This window comes from Terrapene carolina, unplaced genomic scaffold (genome assembly GCF_002925995.2).
Source record: "Terrapene carolina triunguis isolate 2854851 unplaced genomic scaffold, T_m_triunguis-2.0 Scaffold361, whole genome shotgun sequence".
Taxonomy (NCBI): Eukaryota; Metazoa; Chordata; order Testudines; family Emydidae; genus Terrapene; species Terrapene triunguis.
Genome location: NW_020664712.1, coordinates 591150 through 612377, shown reverse-complemented (window position 1 = coordinate 612377; position 21228 = coordinate 591150). Strand labels below are relative to the sequence as shown.

At 49.8% G+C, this 21228-nt stretch overlaps 1 pseudogene; it reads right to left on the bottom strand.

Annotated features, from left to right (window-relative positions):
* LOC112104227 overlaps nucleotides 1–19285 on the bottom strand; it is a 40630-nt pseudogene extending 21345 nt beyond the window's left edge.
* Nucleotides 19286–21228: the final 1943 nt, after the last annotated feature.

Below are 21228 nucleotides of genomic sequence, written 5' to 3'. Positions count from 1 at the left end.
GGACAGCAGGGAACGTTTCTATCCCTCCCGTTGCCCCCGGCCAACAGGAGTAACGCTCAGGGAATTTCCTGCAGGCAGCAGCCTAGAATTAGTGATCAGTCGTCACTTACCCCAAAACTCACACCACCTTCTGGTTGCCTCCAGTCACTTCCCCCAGATCAATGGGTCCCCTGGATCTCCCACCAAAGGCAAAGCCTGGAGCCGCTCCTGGAATAAACTAGGACCGAGGAATCGGAGAGTTATTTACACGTTAAAGCGAGCCGATATCTACACCATGAGTTACTAGCTAAATCCGAAGAGACCTTTGTCCCCGTGCTTGGTAGTCCGGCCCAGACCGCCTTTTGTGGCTTCTTCAGCTTTCCCCAAAACAACCAGCCTCAGGGCCATGGAACAGCCAGACTGTTGATCTTTACTTTGCTGGCCTTGTTTCGGAGTTTCTGCAGCTTCTTACTTTCATAGATTCATAGACTCTAGGACTGGAAGGGACCTCGAGAGGTCATCGAGTCCAGTCCCCTGCCCGCATGGCAGGACCAAATACTGTCTAGACCATCCCGGATAGACATTTATCTAACCTGCTCTTAAATATCTCCAGAGATGGAGATTCCACCACCTCAGTTTGTGACTCTGTTCTCACAGCAAGGCAGGCGGGGTGGAAACCTCGGCTCCCCCCGCTTCTTTCTTGGCAGGGAGCAGTACATCTTCGGCCTTGAAGTCCACGTCTTATCTTGGGTCTAGCGGGAACTCCGAGTTAACCCCTTTTCGGCTTGCTCACTCTCTCTGCTGTTTTCTCTTCTTCTCCCCCCTCGGCCTCTCTTCCATTCCACACTCGCACATCTTTATGCCCTCCCACAATGATTTGCGCAGCATTAGCTACACACAATACCGATCTACTTCCCAGGGGACTTGAGGGAGGGGGCCATTGGGGGGTGACACCCCCCACAGCCACAGTGGGGCCGACCCAGCCCCTTCTCCCTATGCACCCCTCAGGTTCTCCCCAGTGGCCCCCCTTGCCCATCCCTCCCAATGATGCCCACACAGTTGTCTGTGCCTCCTCCATTGCCTGGACAGTGCCCCCACGTGCTTCCCCCAAACTGAGAGGAGGGGACTCTTGGAGGCAATGGGGGGGGGAATCAGGGCTGGGGGGGTGACCCCCGTGCACCCTCAAATGCAGGGGGACAACAGGGAGCTGAATTTCAGGGGTTGCTAGTAGGGCTGGTGTGGGGATCTGGGTTGGGGACCCTCCCAGCTCTTCCCTTCCCCCCAGGTGCAGGGGGGACAACACAAGCAACCTGGATTAGAGGGTGATATTGGGGGCATCGGGGCTGTATCAGAGGGTCTGTGTCAGGTGATTGGTGATGGGGTGACTCCCCCAGGTGGGGAGTTGATGGGGTGGTTCCAGGGCGGAGGGGGGGGGAGGATCAATGCCTGGGGGAGTGGGCAACAGGAGGGGCCAGCAGTGGGTGACTCTTCCCCACTTCCTCCGGGAATGTGCTGAAGGAGCTGAGAGAACCAGCCAGGCCCATGATCTGCACCAGCAGCTCCCAGGTGTGTGGGGACCCCTGATCCCCCCCCCCCATGCCAGCTGCTACCAGGTATGTGGGAACCCCCAGCTCCTGACCTGCTGGCTTCTCCCAGGTGTGTGGGACACACACCCCCCCCCGCCCTGCATCCCTCCCACATTGACCCCTTCTGGGAGTGGATAGGTACGGACCCTGGGGGAGGATAGAAAGCGAATAGCCGACTATCTGTGCCATTTTGTCCAAAAGGATTGCAGCCTGCTTGAGAGAGTGACCACTCTGAAGCTTCAGAGTGGAACAAAGCCAAAGGACTAGGAGGGTGGGGGTTAGCTGAAGAGCCCCCCTTCCCCCCCCCGCTAAACAGGTAGCAGATCAAGGTCCGTGCTCATGGAGACAAGATTCTTTCCGGGGAGGGACATCCTTGAGCGTGCTTGTAAGGGGTTTGAATCATTCTGTAAGTGCGTGAAACCAAAGGAAAAGCTATCGAAGTAGCAGCTGCCACGGACATTGTGGAAAGCTGTCGCTGATCACTCCAGCCTGGTAGCACTCTGGGAAACACAACTGGAGGATTACAATTTGCAGTTGGATATAGTTAAGGATAATTTGGCTCAGTAGAAGGCATCACAGACTGCAACAGGCAAAACCAGGAGAGCGTGAGCAACTGAAAGTAGAAAACCCGGGGAAGTATCTACATTGCAATCGAAGCTGGGGGATGCTCAGGCGGCTGTCAGAACGGTGTTGCAAGAAAATAACGATTGGGCCCAGACAAATAGTGACCACGCAGTCTGCAGGCAGTGAACTGAGGGGCCTCCCTACATGGGGGGTGGGGAGCACCTGGGGGGATCATTGGGGCTGAGGGAGGGGAGCCCCCCCATGAAGGAGAAGGGGGGTTCATGTGGGGGGAGTCCCTCCCGGGGGGGTCGTAGTTGTGGTGTGACTACCCATTTGGGCAGCTAGGGGTACGTGTAAGATGGGAGATGGAAAGTCAGGAGCTCATGAACAGTACTGGGAGCAAGTGGCCGTTTGAAGAAAGGGAGACACTTGTGTAACACGTGTAGAAGCACATCAGAAACCAGGGAGCGAGGAAGGATTTTGGAATAACAGGGCAGATGTGTTAGCCAAACAAGCGGCCTTGTTAACACAAGGCAAGGAAGAGGAGGTAGTTGAAGCAGTAACCAGAGCAGCAGATGACAAGCCCAGAGACGTTGGATCTACCAGCCCTACAGGAAGAGGACGATGAAATTGAATGATTACTGAAGCAAAGACCAATCATAGGAAAATGTCGTGTACATAAAGACCCTGGCGGGGTAGTGTGGGTCACTGAGCGTGGCTCAGACCTTGGGGAACAGCCTAAAAGCTGTGGGCCTGGTTACAAATAGATTATATTGGACCCCTACCAGTAACCTGCGAAATAACAAGTATTGTTTGGTAATTGTTGATCCCTTTACAAAATGGATAGAAGCCATACCACTAAAAACCAACACAGCTTTGACTACAGCCCTGCAATTGTTTAATGTAGTGTTTAGCCAGTGGGGGCTGCCCAAAGAAATTGATTCAGACCAAGGCCCACACTTCGTTGAGGAAACTCTGCAGGAAATGTGTAAATTATTAGGCATTTAGCAAAGGTTCCATATTGCGGGCCAGTCCTCAGGACAAGTGGCACGAACTAACCACACTCTAAAGGATGCTTTAAGAAAAATGGTAAAAAAAACATGGAAAAGATTGGGATGAAAAACTGCCCATGATTCTAATGGCCTTAAGGTCGAGTCACGGTTATACACCCTTTGTAGCAGTGACGGGAAGGGACGTGAGAACACCCCAACAATGGTGGCTGGATGTAGATATTCCAGATGGGTGGCAACCCGAAGTGCTAAAAATGACCAATGGATCCAGTCCCTTTTAGAGGCATTAACAGAAACCCACAAGAAAAGAGCAGAACAATTGGGCCTTAATGTAAAAAAGGTGGATAAAAGGCTGGGCCGGGTAAAAAAGCCTATTTAGTGGGAGGTTGGAAAGCAGGGGCTGCATCGAAAATTTGCAGAACAAGATCGTTCTTTGGGTATGAAATGGGAAGGCCCAGTGAACACTGTGGAAAAAGCCAGCCCAACAGTATACCAGGGACAAATCTGGTCATAGAGGCGAAAAAAGCCAAAGTTAAAATGGTTCCATTCTTCCATGGAAAGGGGATTTCAAGCAGTAACCTCGAATTAGCCCCACCAAGGAGGGGTTAGAAAAATGTTTATTTTGTCTTTCAGAGTTCCAAGGAAAGGCTGGAGCCAATAGAAGAGCACAAGTAACCTGGCCACTGTAATGAAGAAGCTTCTGTCACGACTCTGTGTGTGTGTGTGAAGAAGCTTCTGTCACGACTGTGTGTGTTTTATGTTACGTGTTGTTTGTCTGCTAGCCAACCCTATTCACTGGCCTGTCAACATCCATGCAGTAAACGTATGGAGAAATGATTTCTGGATGATGGTCCAATGTTGGATTAATCCATCCGTATTCAGTCACACCAGCTGTTGCTTGTGTTGGGGAAAGGGGTTTACTCATTACTAGAACATAACAGCCGGCAGGCTATCGCCAAAAGCCCCATCTCAATCTAGGTTGTCCTTAATGACTGGATACTCCAACACTATGATAGGAAATTGTACAGGAACTAAAGCCACAATATATAATACTGACAGCCTTAAACTCGTACGGAAACAAGAAGGGGTCAGTCCTTTTAGGATCCCTGTATTTACCCCAAAATGTGGGATACTGAAGGTCATGGGATTTCTTGGCAGACAGGAGGGGACATTGACGTTAGGATGTTAATGGGGTTTAATGAGCCTCACCTGCTTCAAATCTGGGAATCAAGGCTCAGCCCACTGACTAATCCCTCAGGGCAACAATTGCAAATATCAGGAAACTGCACCAATGCGCCTTAGCAGGTGGATATCTGGGATATAGGAGAAATAAGGAGCAAATGGTTCTATCAGCATATATAACTGTACACCCCAATCTCACTATTGATACATATCTGGTGGTACCTGTTGGAATCCAGCTAACAAAAACTATGGTTATGTGATTCCGCGGATCATCATGCCTGGTCATATAAAGAAAACCAACAATGGAAAACCATTGATATATTTCAGTGTGTGGCCCATGAAAATTTGGGATGTGTGTGAGGATCAAAATTTACAAGAAAAAGATGAATGTTTCTATGTGAAAGGCAAAGGAACCCAAAGTTGTATATTTGATATCTTCACGGAATGAAAGTCCGCTGTTATGTATGCAGGAAGGGGAGGTGTTTGTGTTAGGAGTCATTGTCCCGTGGCAGTAGTAGATGATCATGAAGTGTATTTTATTAGAGCTATCCATTCATCACAGTTAACTCACGCGATTAACTCAAAAAATGAATCATGATTAAACAAATAAATTGCTGTTTTAATGGCACTATTAAACAATAGAATACCAATTGAAATGTATTATAAATATTTTTGGATGTTTTTCTACGTTTTCAAATATATTGATTTCAATTACAACACAGAATACAAAGTGTACAGTGCTCACTTTATAGTATTTTTTTTATTACAAATATTTGCACTGTAAAAAGATAAAAGAAATAGCATTTTTCAATTCACCTCATACAAGTACTGTTGTGCAATCTCTATTGTAAAAGTGCAACTTAGGTCTTGTTGCCACTTACCGTGAATCGATGCTGCGGTGATTGATCCACTGGGGATCGATTTAGCGGGTCTAGTGAAGACCCGCTAAATCGATCGCCGATCGCTCGCCCGTCAACTCCGGTACTTCACCGGAACGAGAAGCATAAGGTAAGTTGACGGGAGAGTTTCTCCCGTCGACTCAGTGTGGTGTAGACACCGCAGTAAGTCGACCTAAGATGCATCAACTACAGCTATGTGAATAACTTAGCTGTGTAACAAATAGTTGCATAACGTAGGTCGACTTAACCACGTAGTGTAGACCTGCCCTTACAAATGTAGATTTTTTTTTGTTCCATAACTGAACTCAAAAACAAAACAATGTAAAACTAGAGCCTACAAGTCCACAGTCCTGCTTCTAGGTCAGCAAATTGCTAAGACAAGTTTGTTTACATTTACGGGAGATAATGCGGCCCACTTCTTTACAATGTCACCTGAAAGTGAGAACAGCTGTTCACATGGCATTTTTGTAGCTGGCATTGGAAGATATTTATGTGCCAGATACACTAAATATTCGTATGCCCCTTCATGCTTCCGTCATCATTCCAGAGGACCAAGCTACCACCACTAGGGGGGTGGATTACCTACACTAAAGGGGGGAAAGTTATCTTACTCTTTAACCCATAACTTCATCTTTAATGTCCTTTTCATTGGTTTATCCCATGGGGCTAGCCTGGTGGCTTGCTTTATTATATCCTACCTTTATTTATTGGTTTGTTGTTTGTCTTATTATATTTGGCTTATATTTTTGTATAGGACTATTCTATGATGTTTGGCTGTAACGCAAGGGTCCTACAGGTCTGCATTCTGTGTTGGCTTGTGACCTTTGGCACAGATAACGGGCCTAACAGTTACCCTTTGAGATTTTGGGGAATGAAACACGTTTAACTAAGACATTTGGGACTTAACGGTATCCACAAGGTACACCACCAGAACATGGCGGTAACGACCAGAGACTGGTTTGAGCAACAGGTTTCAAGAATGAGCTAGTTGGTATTAATATGTATGAATATATTCGACTACAGGATAAGTGCACCCCAATATTATGGGGGTGAGGAAATTAGATTTAGGCATGGAAGGTTGGGCACGGGCATGAATATTCAGGAGAGTGCTCAGACCCCAGAAGAGGGCAAACCACCGAGTGGAAGCAGCTCTCGCTAGCTTTTTCCAGCTCTTGGCTTTTTCACCTTTATCTTTGGAGGCTTTTAGCTGGTAATTTAGCTACTCAGCAGCTGACCCTTCAGCTCTATTATTCACCATCAATGTCGAGCGTTGAGGAACCTGGACCGTCGGACTCATTTGGCATTGCCAGAGACGAGACTGGTTCTTTGTCTCTTACCACTGGGTCCCCATGGAAGGGAGTGAGTATGCTAATACAGGAAGCTTTTATAAAATGATACCACAGTACCCCCAGAATGGTGGTATTTCCTTATGATGTTGTGGTTTGGAGCTTTGAGACCTTTTCCATTTATTTTAATAAAAGTCCCTAAGGCTCTGTTTTGTCCTCAGCATGAGTGTTCTTGCCTCAGCCCCTGAGGGTCCTTGCAAGATATTGAACTCACCACGTTTGATTCTGTGTAGCCTGATTCTGGGACGAAAACCTTCTGCTCAGATCAATTGGCAAGTCTATAACAATAATATACAGCCCTCTAAAACCCAGGCAACATTGGTAACAATAACTAAGGCTCCATTTTAGTCACGGGTATTTTTAGTAAAAGTCATGGACAGGTCACGGGCCGTAAACAAAAATTCACGGGCCGTGACCTTGTCCATGACTTTTACTAAAAATACCCACCCTGACTAAAACTTGGGCGGGGGTGCAGTGGTCTGGGGCGCCACGGGTGCTGGGGGAGGGGGTCGAGGTGCCTGGGCTCCCCCCTGGTGCTGGGGGAGAGGGAGGCCAGGCTGCGGCCCATGGCCCGGGACCCCCTCTGGTACTAGGGAGTGGGGGGCCTGGCCGCAGCGGGGGCGGGGACCCAGCTAGTGCTGGGGGAGGGAGAGTTGGCGGGGCCCTGTATCCATCTCCACGTCCCTGCAGCTCCTAGGCAGCAGAGGCAGGGGTCAGGGCAGGAGCGCCTGCCACAAGCACCAGCTGCTGCAGCTCCCATTGGCCAGGAACCGCAGCCAATGGGAGCTGCGGAGGCGGGGCCTGCGGGCGCGTGGCATGGAGACCCCCCCCACACCCCTCTCCCGCCCCCAGCCCCCTCCCACACACCCAAACTGCCCTGGGCCAGCACCAACCGCTGCAGAAGTCGTGGAAAATCAAGGAATCCGTGATCTCCATGACAGATTCGCAGCCTCCACAATCGCACATGTCATATACGTCCGTTTTCTTTCAATCCTCATTGCCACCAAGTGAAACCGTGAGCCAAGTTGTGGTTTGTCACAACATAGGAGCCTCCCATGTCTGCGAGTTCAGATTTCTGGATTTTCTGCCCTATGCATTGATGGAAGGGGTCTCCTATATGGGAATGTTTGCATCATGCAAAAAAAAAAAAACTCTTGCATAGGCGCCGACTTCTCCTCTTTCCCCTGGGTGCTCGATCCCTCCGCCTCTGCCCCCAGCCCTGCCCCCATTCCACCCCTCCCATGAGGCCCCTGCCCTGCCTCTTCCCACCCCTTCCCCACCTCTATTCCAACCCCTTCACCAAATCCCCAACCCGGCCCCGCCTCTTCCCCTGAGCGTGCCATGTTCCCACTCCTCCCCTTCCCTCCCGGAGCTTGTGAACATTGCCAAACAGCTATTTGGCGGCAGCTGGGCGGGAAGCGCTGGGAGGTAGGTGGAAGAGCAGGGATGTGGTGCGCTCGGAGGGGGGAGGCGGTGAGGAGGAGCACTTGGCTGCTGGTGGGTGCGTCAGCCCTGGAGCACCCACAGAGTCAGCGCCTATGCTTGCTTGTATTTCCACAGTTTTTAATCTTTCGAAGTAGGAGGAGGTAGAGGAGAAGAGATCCAAATGCATAAAACACGAGAAAAACTAAGGTTTGATCTACCCTACCGTCCTATATCGGTATCGCAACATTGGTCATGGGTGTGAAAAATCTACGACCTAGTTCTACAGAACTAACCCGCCGCGTAGACAATGCCAGGTTGGTAGGAGAGCTTCTCCTGCTGGCAGAACTGATGCCCCTCAGGGAGGTGGATTAACAAAGCCAACAAGCGAGCTATCTTCCTTCAGCTTAGAGCGTCTTCATTAAAGCCCCACAGTGGTTACTCCTGGGGGAATTCGGCACCAAAACATTAAAAATTCTGCGCACAATATTTGAAAATTCTGCATAGTTTATTTGTCAAAATAGCACAATATAATCGTGCCAGTTACAATTAGTTTGGGAATTTATTTCAAAATATCTGTCAACAAGTATGTGTCTAATAATACAGACCAATAATAATAATAATAATTCTGGTCATTATTTTTTTCAAATCGATTCCTTACTAGGCATATTAATGTGGAACTTTGTGCAAGTGATTTACATTACAATACAGAACGGTATTTCCTGCACCTGTCAGAAGACATGAAAAGGCTTGGGCGAGTCAGGGGTAACAGAGGAGCAGAGGGAGAGGGAAGGAGCCTAGGAGTGAACCTGTCCCTGCACCCCCCCCATCCCCACAGGTCTCTGCGGCTCCCCTCTGCGACATCCCTAGGCTCAACGCTGTCACCCCATTAGCTCCTGAGCTCGTACACCAGCCTGTCCTCCCCACTAGCCCTTCTGAACCTGTCTGTGACCCCTTGGCAGCCCTGTGTGCCCCCACTCTGTCCTAACCTGGCTCCGCGAGCAGGGAGCTGTGATGAACTTCTACTCCTGGGGCAATTCTGCAAGACTGGGCATAGAATTTTTGTATTTTCCCGCATAAAATACATTTTGCCTAAGAAGTGCTGCAGTTCCATCTTTTGCCCGCCAGAGGCCACAGTGGCGCTAGAACATCTGGCGCCACAGCTGCGTCTGGTGGAGAAAAGGCGGAACTGCAGCATATCTTAGGCAACATGATTTTTAGGCAGGAAAATACAAAATTATGCGAGACAGATGAATTCTGTGCCTCCGTGGAGGCGCAGAATTCCCCCAGGAATAAGCGGTGCCACTCCACCAATGCAGCATTTTAAAGTGTAGACCAGCTTTATGAGTCAAAAACAGAGAATCAGGACTCAATATTAATGCATCCTAGAGCCTGAAATTGGAGCCGGAGACATTCAATCCCCTGTTTGGTTGCCATTTCCAGAGCATGAAAGTCCTTTTTATTCGGGCAGCCAGTCTGGGAGCCACAGGGAAGGGATATCCTCCAAAGGACTCACTCTCTCTTTGCCTCATGAAATTTTGAATCCAAACAGTGAAGGATGATTGTTCTCCATCTAACCATGACATCTTTTGGGCCTGTAACCAGTGACACTGAACGAGGGAGTGGTGTTCTAAAAACAATTTCCCTTGGGCCATTGGTCACCACAGCTACCTTTACTGGGTGAAAACCAAGAACTGGGTGCATACTATTCCTACGCCAGTTTTTTCCAAATCCTTGGCCTTGGTTAGGGTAAATTTACACTTCTCGGAAGTAGAACCCTTTACCAAACCACTCAAAATCTCAGCAGTGTTAGTGAAGAATCACTTTCCTAAACATGCCCAGTGTTTCTTTCATTTGGTGGTGCAGATCTAGGCTAGGGACTAGATACAGGCCTGGATCGGGATCGCTGTAAGTTACCAGAGGTGGAGTTTGTATTAAAAAATAGCTATTTTTCCTGCTACTATTTCATTTTCAACACTGATCTCATTTTATACACCTTTGCCTCACCTACAAAGGGAAAATTCAACAAAAAAACCCACTTCTATTTCCTCCACATTTGCATCATAAAGGGCAAATTAGGATTAGCTAGGAGATATCTTCTGTAGGGCCTGGGTTACAAATGCTTTGGGAACCAACTACATGAACATTTTGCCTAGTGCCAAGTAACTTACCGTGGAATTCTCTCCCCAGATCATCTGAGCCAATAGTGAATGAAACACTAGAACTACACTGGGATCATCTGCACTTCCTTCAGTTAGTTGCACAGTTTGGGGTCTGCTGTTGTTCACCATTTCCGAGTGGAGATTGCAAATCACCGCTCTTTCTTTGTTAGCATGTCTAGTAGATTGGAGCATTCTCTCCTACTGACTGAACTGCGCTTGAATTTTCTCCATGTCATCATGGAGGGGTGGGGGAAAAGCCAAACTCAAGTGAGAAATGATTTTAGCAAACAGTCATTTGTCTCAAAGTCTCCAATAAATCTGAGCAATATCCTGTCAACCTAAACTAATCACCACTTGGGTGACCAAACAGCCTTCAGGAAACAGAGAAACCCACATCGCAGAGAAGTAGACAACATGAAAATGAAAGAATCAAGTGAAATTCCAGAGCAGGTTACGTCTGATGACTCAGAATCAGGACAAGAGATTCTCCCATCAGGTTCTCCTCTGATCCATTCAAACCTGCTTCATTCAGCACTGTCATTATTGAGTTACGTTATTTAGCAAAGTTTTAGCATCCTCATATAGGGGGAAAAAATCAGCCAAACTTCCCAGAAGTGACTTTACCAGTAGATGGAATTTAAACTCCAAATAATCACACTGTATGGGGAGATTTTGATGGATCAGTACCAATAGTGTAAAATTGATGATCATACTTGTTGCTAACAGCAGTCAAAACTTGTGGTTCTTTTTGAGAAAGTGCAGCTTAGCATAGAATCATAGAATATCAGGGTTGGAAGGGGCCTCAGGTGGTCATCTAGTCCAACCCCCTGCTCAAAGCAGGACCAATCCCCAACTAAACCATCCCAGCCAGGGCTTTGTCAAGCCTGACCTTAAAAACCTCTAAGGAAGGAGATTCCACCATCTCCCTAGGGAACCCATTCCATGCATGACTAAGCCAGGAAGGAAGGGCGCCTCTGGCTCAAACTTTGCCCGCACCTAGGTCCCTCCCTGATGAAATCTCTGCTTGATGTGATGGGGCCTGTGTTTTAGGAGAAAAGCAAGAAGCCTGTCTACATTTGCCCTCTCAGATGTGTCTGTCTCCTGAGGTCTTTTCCAACCCTGATCTATGATTCTATGATTCCATAAAGAAGATAACCTCTGCATGGCTGAGATGGAAGGTTAGAGTTCTGGAGTGATGGGGAAGGAGGGGATCCCTCCTACACATCCCATATCCTTTTCTTCCCACCTCTGCTCCTGCTCTTTGTTATATTAACATTTATTTGAAATGAGAAAAATGGTTGGAAAAACAACTACTGTTCAGCGCAACCCCGGGCATTGTGAGAATGGGAAATGAGACAATCTGTCCTCAAAGGGGTACGCGGTGACTCAAACAACAACTTTGCAGGGATAGGAAGATTAAAAATGTGATTCTCCAGTTTGTTTAGACTAGGAAATGTGACAGCGGTTAGGTCAGGAGGAAATGTTCTAGATCCCCCCAGCCAGTATACATGGCTTTACAGCAAGAATAGTTGTGTTTTTAGATCAGAAAAGCTAAGGCAAACTAGCTAACTCCATGGAGACCATGGTGATAAAAACCGAGTAGATTTTACCTCCATTTAGCTAGCTGAGGTCATACCCATGTCCTCCACCTGAAGTGATGGACATTCCTGGTAGGAAGGACACATACTTCCATGACTCATAGGACAATGGAGTTGATAGAAAGGACCATGGGATTCAACCCAAAGAAGGTTGAGCTGAAAGGCAGCTCGCCTGGGGGAGCTGAGGGGCTATGGTGATGCAAACGGTGCAAGCTGCATTTAAGGTCACCGTGTCGGAATTAGCAAAGGCCTTTTTTTTTTTTAAGTTGACAGTTCTAGGCAAGGGTTTCATGGTGTTGTTCCCCTTTACAGTTTCTCTGATGATAGATGAGGCATCCAAGTTCTGAGTGAAGCTTTTCCCGCACTCGTAATTTTCTTGGGGTCTCTCTCATATGTGGATTCTCTGATGTGTAATGAGGGCTGAGCGGTCAGTAAAGCTTTTACTCACACTCACTGCTTTCATAGGTTCTCACCCCTGTGTGGATTCTCTGATGCGTAGTAAGGTCTGAGTGAACCTTTCCCCACACTCACAGCACCGAGAGGTTCTCTCTCCAGTGTGGATTTTCTTATGAGAAAAAATGGCTGATCCCTGAGTAAAGCTATTTCCACACTCACCGCATTCATAAATGCTCTCCTTTGTGGGTTCGTTGATGTCTAATGAGGTATGAGCTCTGAGTGAACCTTTTCCCGCACTCACAGCATTCATAGGGTCTCTCTCCCACATGGATTCTCTGGTGCGTAATAAGGCTTGAGATTTGAGTGAAGCTTTTCCCGCACTCACAGCATTCATAAGGTCTCTCCCCCGTGTGGATTCTCTCATGTCTAATAAGGTCTGAGCTCTGAATAAAGGTTTTCCCGCACTCACAGCATTCATAGGGTCTCTCCCCTGTGTGGGTTCTCTGATGTGTGACCAGTTTTGAGCTCTGAGTGAAGGTTTTCCCACACTCACAGCATTCATACGGTCTCTCCCCCGTGTGGATTCTCTGATGTTTAAGAAGGGCTGAGCTGTCAATGAAGTTTGTCCCACACTCACAACATTCATAGGGTCTCTCTCCTGTGTGGATTCTCTGATGAGTAATAAGGTTTGAGCTCCGAGTGAAGCTTTTCCCGCACTTGCAGCATACATAGGGTCTCTCTCCCGTGTGGATTCTTTGATGTTTAAGAAGGGCTGAGCTATCAGTGAAGTTTTTCCCACACTCACAACATTCGTAGGGTCTCTCCCCTGTGTGGATTCTCTGATGAGTAATAAGGTTTGAGCTCCGAGTGAAGCTTTTCCCGCACTCACAGCATACATAGGGCCTCTCCCCTGTATGGATTCTCTGATGTGTATGAAGGCTTGCTTGATGAGTGAAGCTTTTCCCACACTCACAGCATTCATAGGGTCTCTCTCCCATGTGGATTCTTCGATGTTTAAGAAGGGCCGAGCTATCAGTGAAGTTTGTCCCACACTCACTGCATTCATAGGGTCTTTCTCCCGTGTGGATTTTCTGATGCGTAAAAAGGTTTGATCTCCGAGTGAAGCATTTCCCACACTCGCAGCATTCATAGGGTCTCTCCCCTGTGTGGATTCTCTGATGTGTAATAAGTTTTAAGCTCTGAGTGAAACTTTTCCCACAGTCATGGCATTCGTAGGGTCTCTCTTTCATGTGAATGATCTCATGTCTAACAAGGCCTGAGTGGTAATTGAAATGTTTCCCGCACTCAGTGCATGTATTTTTTCCCTTTCCCCTGAGTATTTTCTGCTGGGTTACTGTTTCTTTGAGGTCCTGGTGAGTTCCCCACCCATTCGTGGGTTTACACACATTCTTCCCTTTCTGGTTTCCCCGTTCGCTCTCCGGCCTCTCCTGACTCTCCCAGGCTTTTCGCTGCTCATGACTCCTGGACACTTTCCCTTTGGATCTTTGTGATAATCCCCCATTTGGTTCCACTTGCTCCACATCTTCTTGCTGGGGGTTCTGCTCCTCATTCTCACTCACCATCCCATCCCCTGTTGGGAGACAGAGAGAAACCTCAGGAAAAGGGAAGGGCAAACCAAAATCAGAGCTAGAGAGAGAGAAAATAAAAATCAGGATTTGAATTCATAGAAGATCAGGGTTGGAAGGGACCTCAGGAGGTCATCTAGTCCGACCCCCTGCTCAAAGCAGGGCCAACCCCCAGACAGATTTTTGCCCCAGATCTCTAAATGGCCCCCTTAGGGATTGAACTCACAACCTGGGGTTTAGCAGGCCAATGCTCAAACCACTGAGCTATCCCTCCCCAAATGTGTCTCTTCTATGGGAGAGAGGAAAAGATCAATTCTGCCTCAACGTCCCACCCAAACTCTCAGTGGGAAGGGAGGGAGGTACTTCTAGGTGGCATGAGTGATCTGTACCCTGAACATATGACACCTGCTGAGGAGACTCCTGAACTTAGAAAGCTCTCGTGGTCTTTGTGGGGAATCCCAGCTCTTTCCTCCAGACACTTAGAGATTCCGAGTTTGTTTAATGTCTCCTCACCAATATAGGGGACTGTAAGCGTCTGGACTCACCCCTGTGGCGCCTCCTGTGGGTCGCTCAGGGAATTAGCTCGATTTCCAGCCTGGAGCGCCCTCTGCAGGCCGGTGATCCGCCTTACCGCTGGCCCCCGTGTCCCTCCCAGGACCCCAGGTGCCCCGTTTGTCTGGGGCGCTGCCCCCTACCAGTAACCCCTCAGTCTTAGGGTCCCCCCTCCCTGGGGACCCCCCACCCACTATCCCCACCTCGCCTCAGTATACGGCTACTGCCAGTCATCGTCTAGCCCCACGCCCTGGGGCAGGCTGCAGTATCAGCCTACTCAACACTGGCAAGGTTGGGTTTGGACCTGCTGCCTTGGCCTACCCCTGGGCTGCCCTCTGCAACCCCCAGTACCTCTTGGCCTTCTGCTAGGCCGCAGCCTGGGGCTTTCCAAGCAGGAGCTCCCCGGCTCCTCTGCCTGTCCCCAGCCCTGCTCCACTCAGGTCCCTACAGCCAGGTCCCTCCCTCTCTCTGAATGCATTGAGAGACTGTGTCTGCCCCTGGCTTCCCTGCCTTTATAGGGCCAGCGGAGGCCTGATTAGGGCGTGGCCCAGCTGCGGCTGCTTCCCCAATCAGCCTCGTAGCTTTTCCCCTGCCCCAGCCCTCTCCCAGGGCTGTCTTTAAACCCCTCTGGGCAGGAGCGGGTAACCACCCCGCTACAGGGACTCTAAGGATCTCTCTTTCCTTTGACCTCTGGACATCTGGGGCCCATAACTCTTCCCTTTGTTCCAGGATGGAAATCACATCAAGTTTGTAAGTGGAAAGAAAGGGGAGAGAAAACAAGTGAGATCAGGTGAATTTATAGGTTTATATATTAGCTGAACCACAGTCCATTGTAGACCAGTAAAATCCCAGGCTCAGCTCCCCAGATACTCAGAGGTACACAACACTCTGCAGGGATGGAGTCGGTGGGAAGCCCCGCCAACCCCCCCGCGGCCTGGCCCCCGGCCAAGTTTTCATCACAGCAGGTATTTTTAGTAAAAGTCATGGACAGGTCACGGGCGCCTGAATTTTTGTTTCGGGTCCCTGACCTAGCCATGACTTTTACTAAAAATACCCATGACTAAAATGGAGCCTTAGTTATTATCAAAGAGGCTCCTAAAACATAAAGAAGGTAAATCCATGTGCCGGAAATTGAAGACTCCAGAGAGAGGGCAAGTCTCCCTGGCACTGCTTCTTGCTGACAGAGAGGTCCAGAGACAATGAGAGAGTCCTGGGGAAGCTGGGAACAGTAAGCATGGGCTGGTGGGGTTCAGTGGAGAAAGGGAACAGGAAGGGCAGGGATATCACTGAATGCAGGATCTCAGCAGTGTCAGGAAAGCACACTTTGCAGAATTAGGGAATCTAGTGAGTCGGATGTGATGGGTGGGAGTATGAAAATCCCTAGGTGTGGAGATGTGACGGGGCATACAGGCCCCGCACTGGACAAGAAGGAGTTAACCCCACACTCTGGGCTGAGGAAGCTACGCCCCCTCGCCCCTACTGGGCATGCTCCAAGTGCTGTCTCGGTATAAAAGGGAGCCGCCCAGCTCATTCTGGGCTGACCGTGGCAGAGGAAGGACACACGCTGCTGGCTCCAGCCCGGGAGCGGCCAAAGCCCCAGACTGTAGGAGCTGGAGATGCTGAGACCCAGACAGACACCTGGATACCTGCGGATGCCATGTGGAGGCCGGAGTCACCAGAGGTAGTGCAGCCTGAGGAAGCCAGAGACCCCAAAGACATCAAGGACACAGCATCAGGGGATATGGTAGGAAGAAGCCCAGGGGAAGTAGGCAGTTGACTGGTTATTGACCCGGCTTTTGAGTCGCTGTGTTTCGGCTTGCCACTACCAGGGCCCTGGACTGGGACCCGATGGAGTGGGAGAGTCCGGGTCCCTCTACCCTGGCTGCCATCCACCCTCCTTGGTGGTGGCCCACTTCCCTGACTGTAGCTGCTAGGCTGCATAGCCCTGCTGAGGAGGGCTGTTTTATGGACGCTGACCACTAGGCCATACAGACCAAGGGAGAGGGCGCCCATATTGACTGCAGTCATTGGGCTATACCACTCTGACGTCAAGGGTGACCACCTTGACTCCGGCCATTGGGCCGTACTGCCCTGAGGCTAAGGGCAGGCAGGCAGACTTAACTGCGGGGCCACGGCACCCTCGCCCCGCCCCCAAAGACGGACGGGGCGTACAGGGCCTGTGAGACGTAATGGAGAACGCGGGCACCGATCGGCTTCCACTGAAAGGCCCCGCATGCGAGACAGCTGATGAGTGAACAACCCCTCTGTCCTGACTAGCAGTCGCTCCGACCTGAGAGGGACTACTTCCTGAAATGGCGGCTGGAAAACCAGCAGCAACAGGTGACCTAGCAACAGCAGTTCCAGACTCCATGACTACAGCAGGTTGTTGCCCAGCAACAACAGAGGATACAGGAGCTAGCTGCACAATGAGAACAGTTGCTCTAGCAGATGGCGGCCCTGATGCAACCAACAGGATCACCTTCCCCCGCCGCCGCTGGGCCGAGGTCGTCGAGTTGAATGAAGACTATTTGACAGCCAAGGGGGCAGAACTGCGACCCCGGAAACCCGAGAGCCCAGACAAGAGGGATGGCCTAGCTGGGGTGGGAACGGGGCCCAGTTGCCCCAACCAGGGGACCCAGAACACATGCCCCTGATGCCACCTGCTAATCCGAACCCCAACCGAAGATGGCCAGCCAGCCGACCTACAGCCCAGAGAGAGGAGGATCTGTTAGGGGGCTGAGAGGAACCAAGACCGCTGCTATGAGTGTGGCCAGGAGGGGCACTTTCGGCGAGACTGCCCCTATATGGACCATAGTTATGGGCAGCTGTGCATAGCCAGCCCTCGGGCCCGGAAAAGAGGTCCAGAGAAACTCCTGACCCCCTTAGGAGTTGATGGGATCTCCACAACAGCCTTGGTAGACTCTGGTTGCAGCCAGACACTTATCCGGGCCGGCCTGGTACCAAACCTCACACTGGCAGGGACTGAGATACATCTCTAGTGTATCCACGGGGACATATGGCCATATCCGACTGCCTGGGTAAGTCTGGAAACTACCCACCATGACGAGGTCCTCCAGGTGGATGTGGCTGCCAAAATTGGCCTACCCTGTGGTCCTGGGAGGGGACTGGCTGGGGTTCCAGGAGATCCTGCGTGAATACGGTTGTCAACCCGCAGGAGAGGGGAAGAAAGGGCTAGCAAGGAGGGGATGACTTGGGCGCCACTCAGCCCGACCCAGGAAAGCGACCATCCGACCCCACCGAGACTTCAGGTGACCCATACCCTGATGCGGAGACCCCCCCGTGAAGGATGCCCAGGTGGAGCTGGAACGTGATGGGGACTCATCAGGGAATTGATGGAGGACCCCACCTTCAGCTGAGCCTGGGACCAGGTTACGAACCCAAACCAGGAAGGAGGCGACGCTCCTTGGCTACCGCAGATACCCCAGTTTTTCTGGCCGGGTATACACTGGGAGGTAAAAGACTACTGTGCATCCTGTCCCGAATGCCAGTGCGCTGGACTAAAGCGGGTACCCAGGGCACCCCTCATCTCCCTTCCAGTGATCGGGGTACCTTTCGAACACATCGGCATGGACCTCGTGGGACCACTGGGGAAGAATAAGGCGGGAAACTGTTACATTCTAGTGGTACCCGGAGGCCGTCCCCTTGCGTGCAGCCCCAGTTCCCAACATTGCCACAGAGCTCATAAAGATTTTCACCAGGGTCGGGATACCACGAGAAATTCTGACAGACCTGGGGCACGACGTATCCTCGCGGCCTCTGGCTGAGCCGTGTCGCGTACTGAACCGCCTGAGCGCTCAGGACCTCAGTGTATCACCCCCCAAACCGACGGGTGAGTGGAGAGGTTTAATGGACCCCTCAAGGTGATGCTGTGCAAGTTTGTGGGAAAACAACCCTTGACACTTGGACACGTTACTCCCAGTCTTGCTGTTTGCCATTTCGCCAAGACTGGGTTCTCCCCCTTCGAACTCTATGGGAGGCAACCCCAGGGCATCCGCGACCTCCTAAAGGAGGACTGGGAGGAGCAAGAAACACCAGTCATGGGGTCAGCAGGATACATGTTACAACCACGTGAACAGCTCCACACCCGGGGGGCCTTTGCCCAGGAGAATCCGCTGCAGCCTTAGGTGTACAATAAGGAGACCAAGCTAAGCAGCTTTGAACCTGGGGACTGAGTCCTACTTGTATTGCCCTCTGTGGAGTCCAAACTCTTGGCCAAGTGGCAGGGCCCCTTTGAGGTTGCACGACACCATAAACGACAAGATCCAGATGCCCAGGCGGCAAAAAGAGGAACGCACGTATCACGTCAACCTGTCAAAAGCCTGGAAGGCTAGGGAAGTCTTGTTCATCGCCCCTTACCCCCTGGAACCAAGGCAAATCGGGCTCCGAGCTGGAAGGTGATTGTTTGGGGGAAAGAGACAGAGCCAAGGGGACCCTGCTGGGGCGTCTGAAGAAGTTAGGCCTTCCAGGGGATGGTAGGCCTTTTAGTAAGACAAGCAGGTGTGACGGCTGTTATTTTAAAATCTTTTTTTTTCCTTGTCCCTTTTTTCCTACTCCAAAATAAACATGGCTAGGGGTTGAAGATGCCTGGTCTGTCACTGTCCAGCCCTGATCCCAGACGGACGAAGGGATCTGCACTCAGCCTGATTTGCTGGGCAAGTAAAGGTTCAGACATAAGTTCTTGTCGCCTAGGGCCCAGTGTCGAAACTGCAGAATTCCACGCCAGGAGAGGGAAAACCCTGCGGCCTGACATCTGAGGGGGGCACTCAGAGAGACCAGGAAGGGGACAGGATGCAGCTAGCCCTGTCACTCATGATGACACCCATTCCCCTTCCTCCCACTGCCCCCACCTCCTGGGACCCCAGAAGCAATTGCTCCCCTCCGTTTTCATTGTCTGCAGGCCTCTTTGCTACCTGTTCTCCAAAATCTCCCGTTTCGCAACCACTTTCCACCTGATGCTCCCACTGTCCGGAGTGTTCTTTGCTTTGGACTCCCACCGCGCAGAAGTAAGGGTGGCAATACACCATATACCAGACCATTCTGCGCTGCTGCTGGTGGCGGCGTTGCCTTCAGAGCTCGGCCCCCGGCCAGCAGCCGCCGTTCTCCGGCCGCCCGGATCTGAAGGCAAAAACCGGAGAGAACCGCTAAGTTACAAGAAATTTGCCACATCCTGTGATTTGGGCAAAAAAAATTAACTTCAAAATGCTCTAAAGAACAACAGATCTGTCTGTACATTGTAAAAAATGCCACTTGATAGAGCAGATAAGTTCTATCGGGCTGGTTTAATACAACGCCATGAGAAACGATCATTTATAGACCAGCTTTCCTTCGGGCTGGTCTGTTATTGCTTTCAAATAACTCTGCAAATGAACAGAATAAAAACGTAGTTCACCCATTTCATTTTTGTATTTGTAAATTAAAAAAAAAAAAGAGTAAGTCATTTAAAAGAGAAGTATACTCTATCACATATTCCAGTAAAATGTGATGGGCATTACATCATCTACTACAAGAATTTTCACTATCCATAGCTGTAAAATTGGAGTCTCACGAGATTAAGGCTTAAAAAACGTATTCGCAATAACCAATCAAACAGAACACAGAACACACAGTGCTTGCTTCGCCAGGGTTATGTTGTTAAACTGGGAGGAGTGGTAGATACGCTGGAGGGTAGGGATAGGATACAGAGGGACCTAGACAAATTAGAGGATTGGGCCAAAAGAAATCTGATGAGGTTCAACAAGGACAAGTGCAGAGTCCTTCACTTAGGATGGAAGAATCCCATGCACTGCTACAGACTGGAGACTGAATAGCTAGGCAGCAGTTGTGCAGAAAAGGACCTAGGGGTTACAGTGGATGAGAAGCTGGATATGAGTCAACAGTGTGCCCTTGTTGCCGAGAAGGCTAATGGCATTTTGGGCTATATAAGTAGGGGCATTGCCAGCAGATCGAGGGACGTGATCATTCCCCTCTATTCGACATTGGTGAGGCCTCATCTGGAGTACTGCGTCTAGTTTTGGGCCCCACACTACAAGAAGGATGTGGAAAAATTGGAAAGAGTCCAGAGGAGGGCAACAAAAATGATTAGGGGGCTGGAGCACATGACTTATGAGGAGAGGCTGAGGGAACTGGGATTGTTTAGTCTGCAGAAGAGAAGAATGAAGGGGGATTTGATAGCTGCTTTCAACTACCTGAAAGGGGGGTTCCAAAGAGGATGGAGCTCGGCTGTTCTCAGTGGTACCAGATGACAGAACAAGGAGCAATGGTCTCAAGTTGCAGTGGGGGAGGTCTAGGTTGGATATTAGGAAAAACTATTTCCCTAGGAGGGTGGTGAAGCACTGGAATGGGTTCCCTAGGGAGGTGGTGGAATCTCCTTCCTTAGAGGTGTTTAAGGCCCGGCTTGACAAAGCCCTGGTTGGGATGATTTAGGTGGGGTTGGTCCTGCTTTGAGAAGGAGGTTGGACTAGATACCTCCTGAGGTCCCTTCCAACCCTGATATTCTATGATTCTATAACTGTATAAGTTAGCAACTTCTACGTTAGCTAAAAAATAAAAAGCAATAACAAAAATATCTAAACAAGTGTGAACACCACCACAAGTGCGAAATGTTGGACTTGAAAAATACAGTTAAATAGCGGAGAGTGTCCTTACAAAAATAATAATTTGATTAGGCTAATCAATATTGCAAAAGTTGATCCCAGTGCTTATTCTGAAAAAAATTACCTTTATTAGGAATTAATTTGTTGAGAACCCAGACATGCTAGCTTTAACACACACAGAATCATAGAAGATCAGAGTTGGAAGAGACCTCAGGAGGTCATCTGGTCCAACCCCCTGCTCAAAGCAGGACCAACACCAACTAAATCATCCCATCTCCATGTCTGTCTCAGAATTGGCAAGAAAACACACTTTCTCTCTCACAACTTGTGCG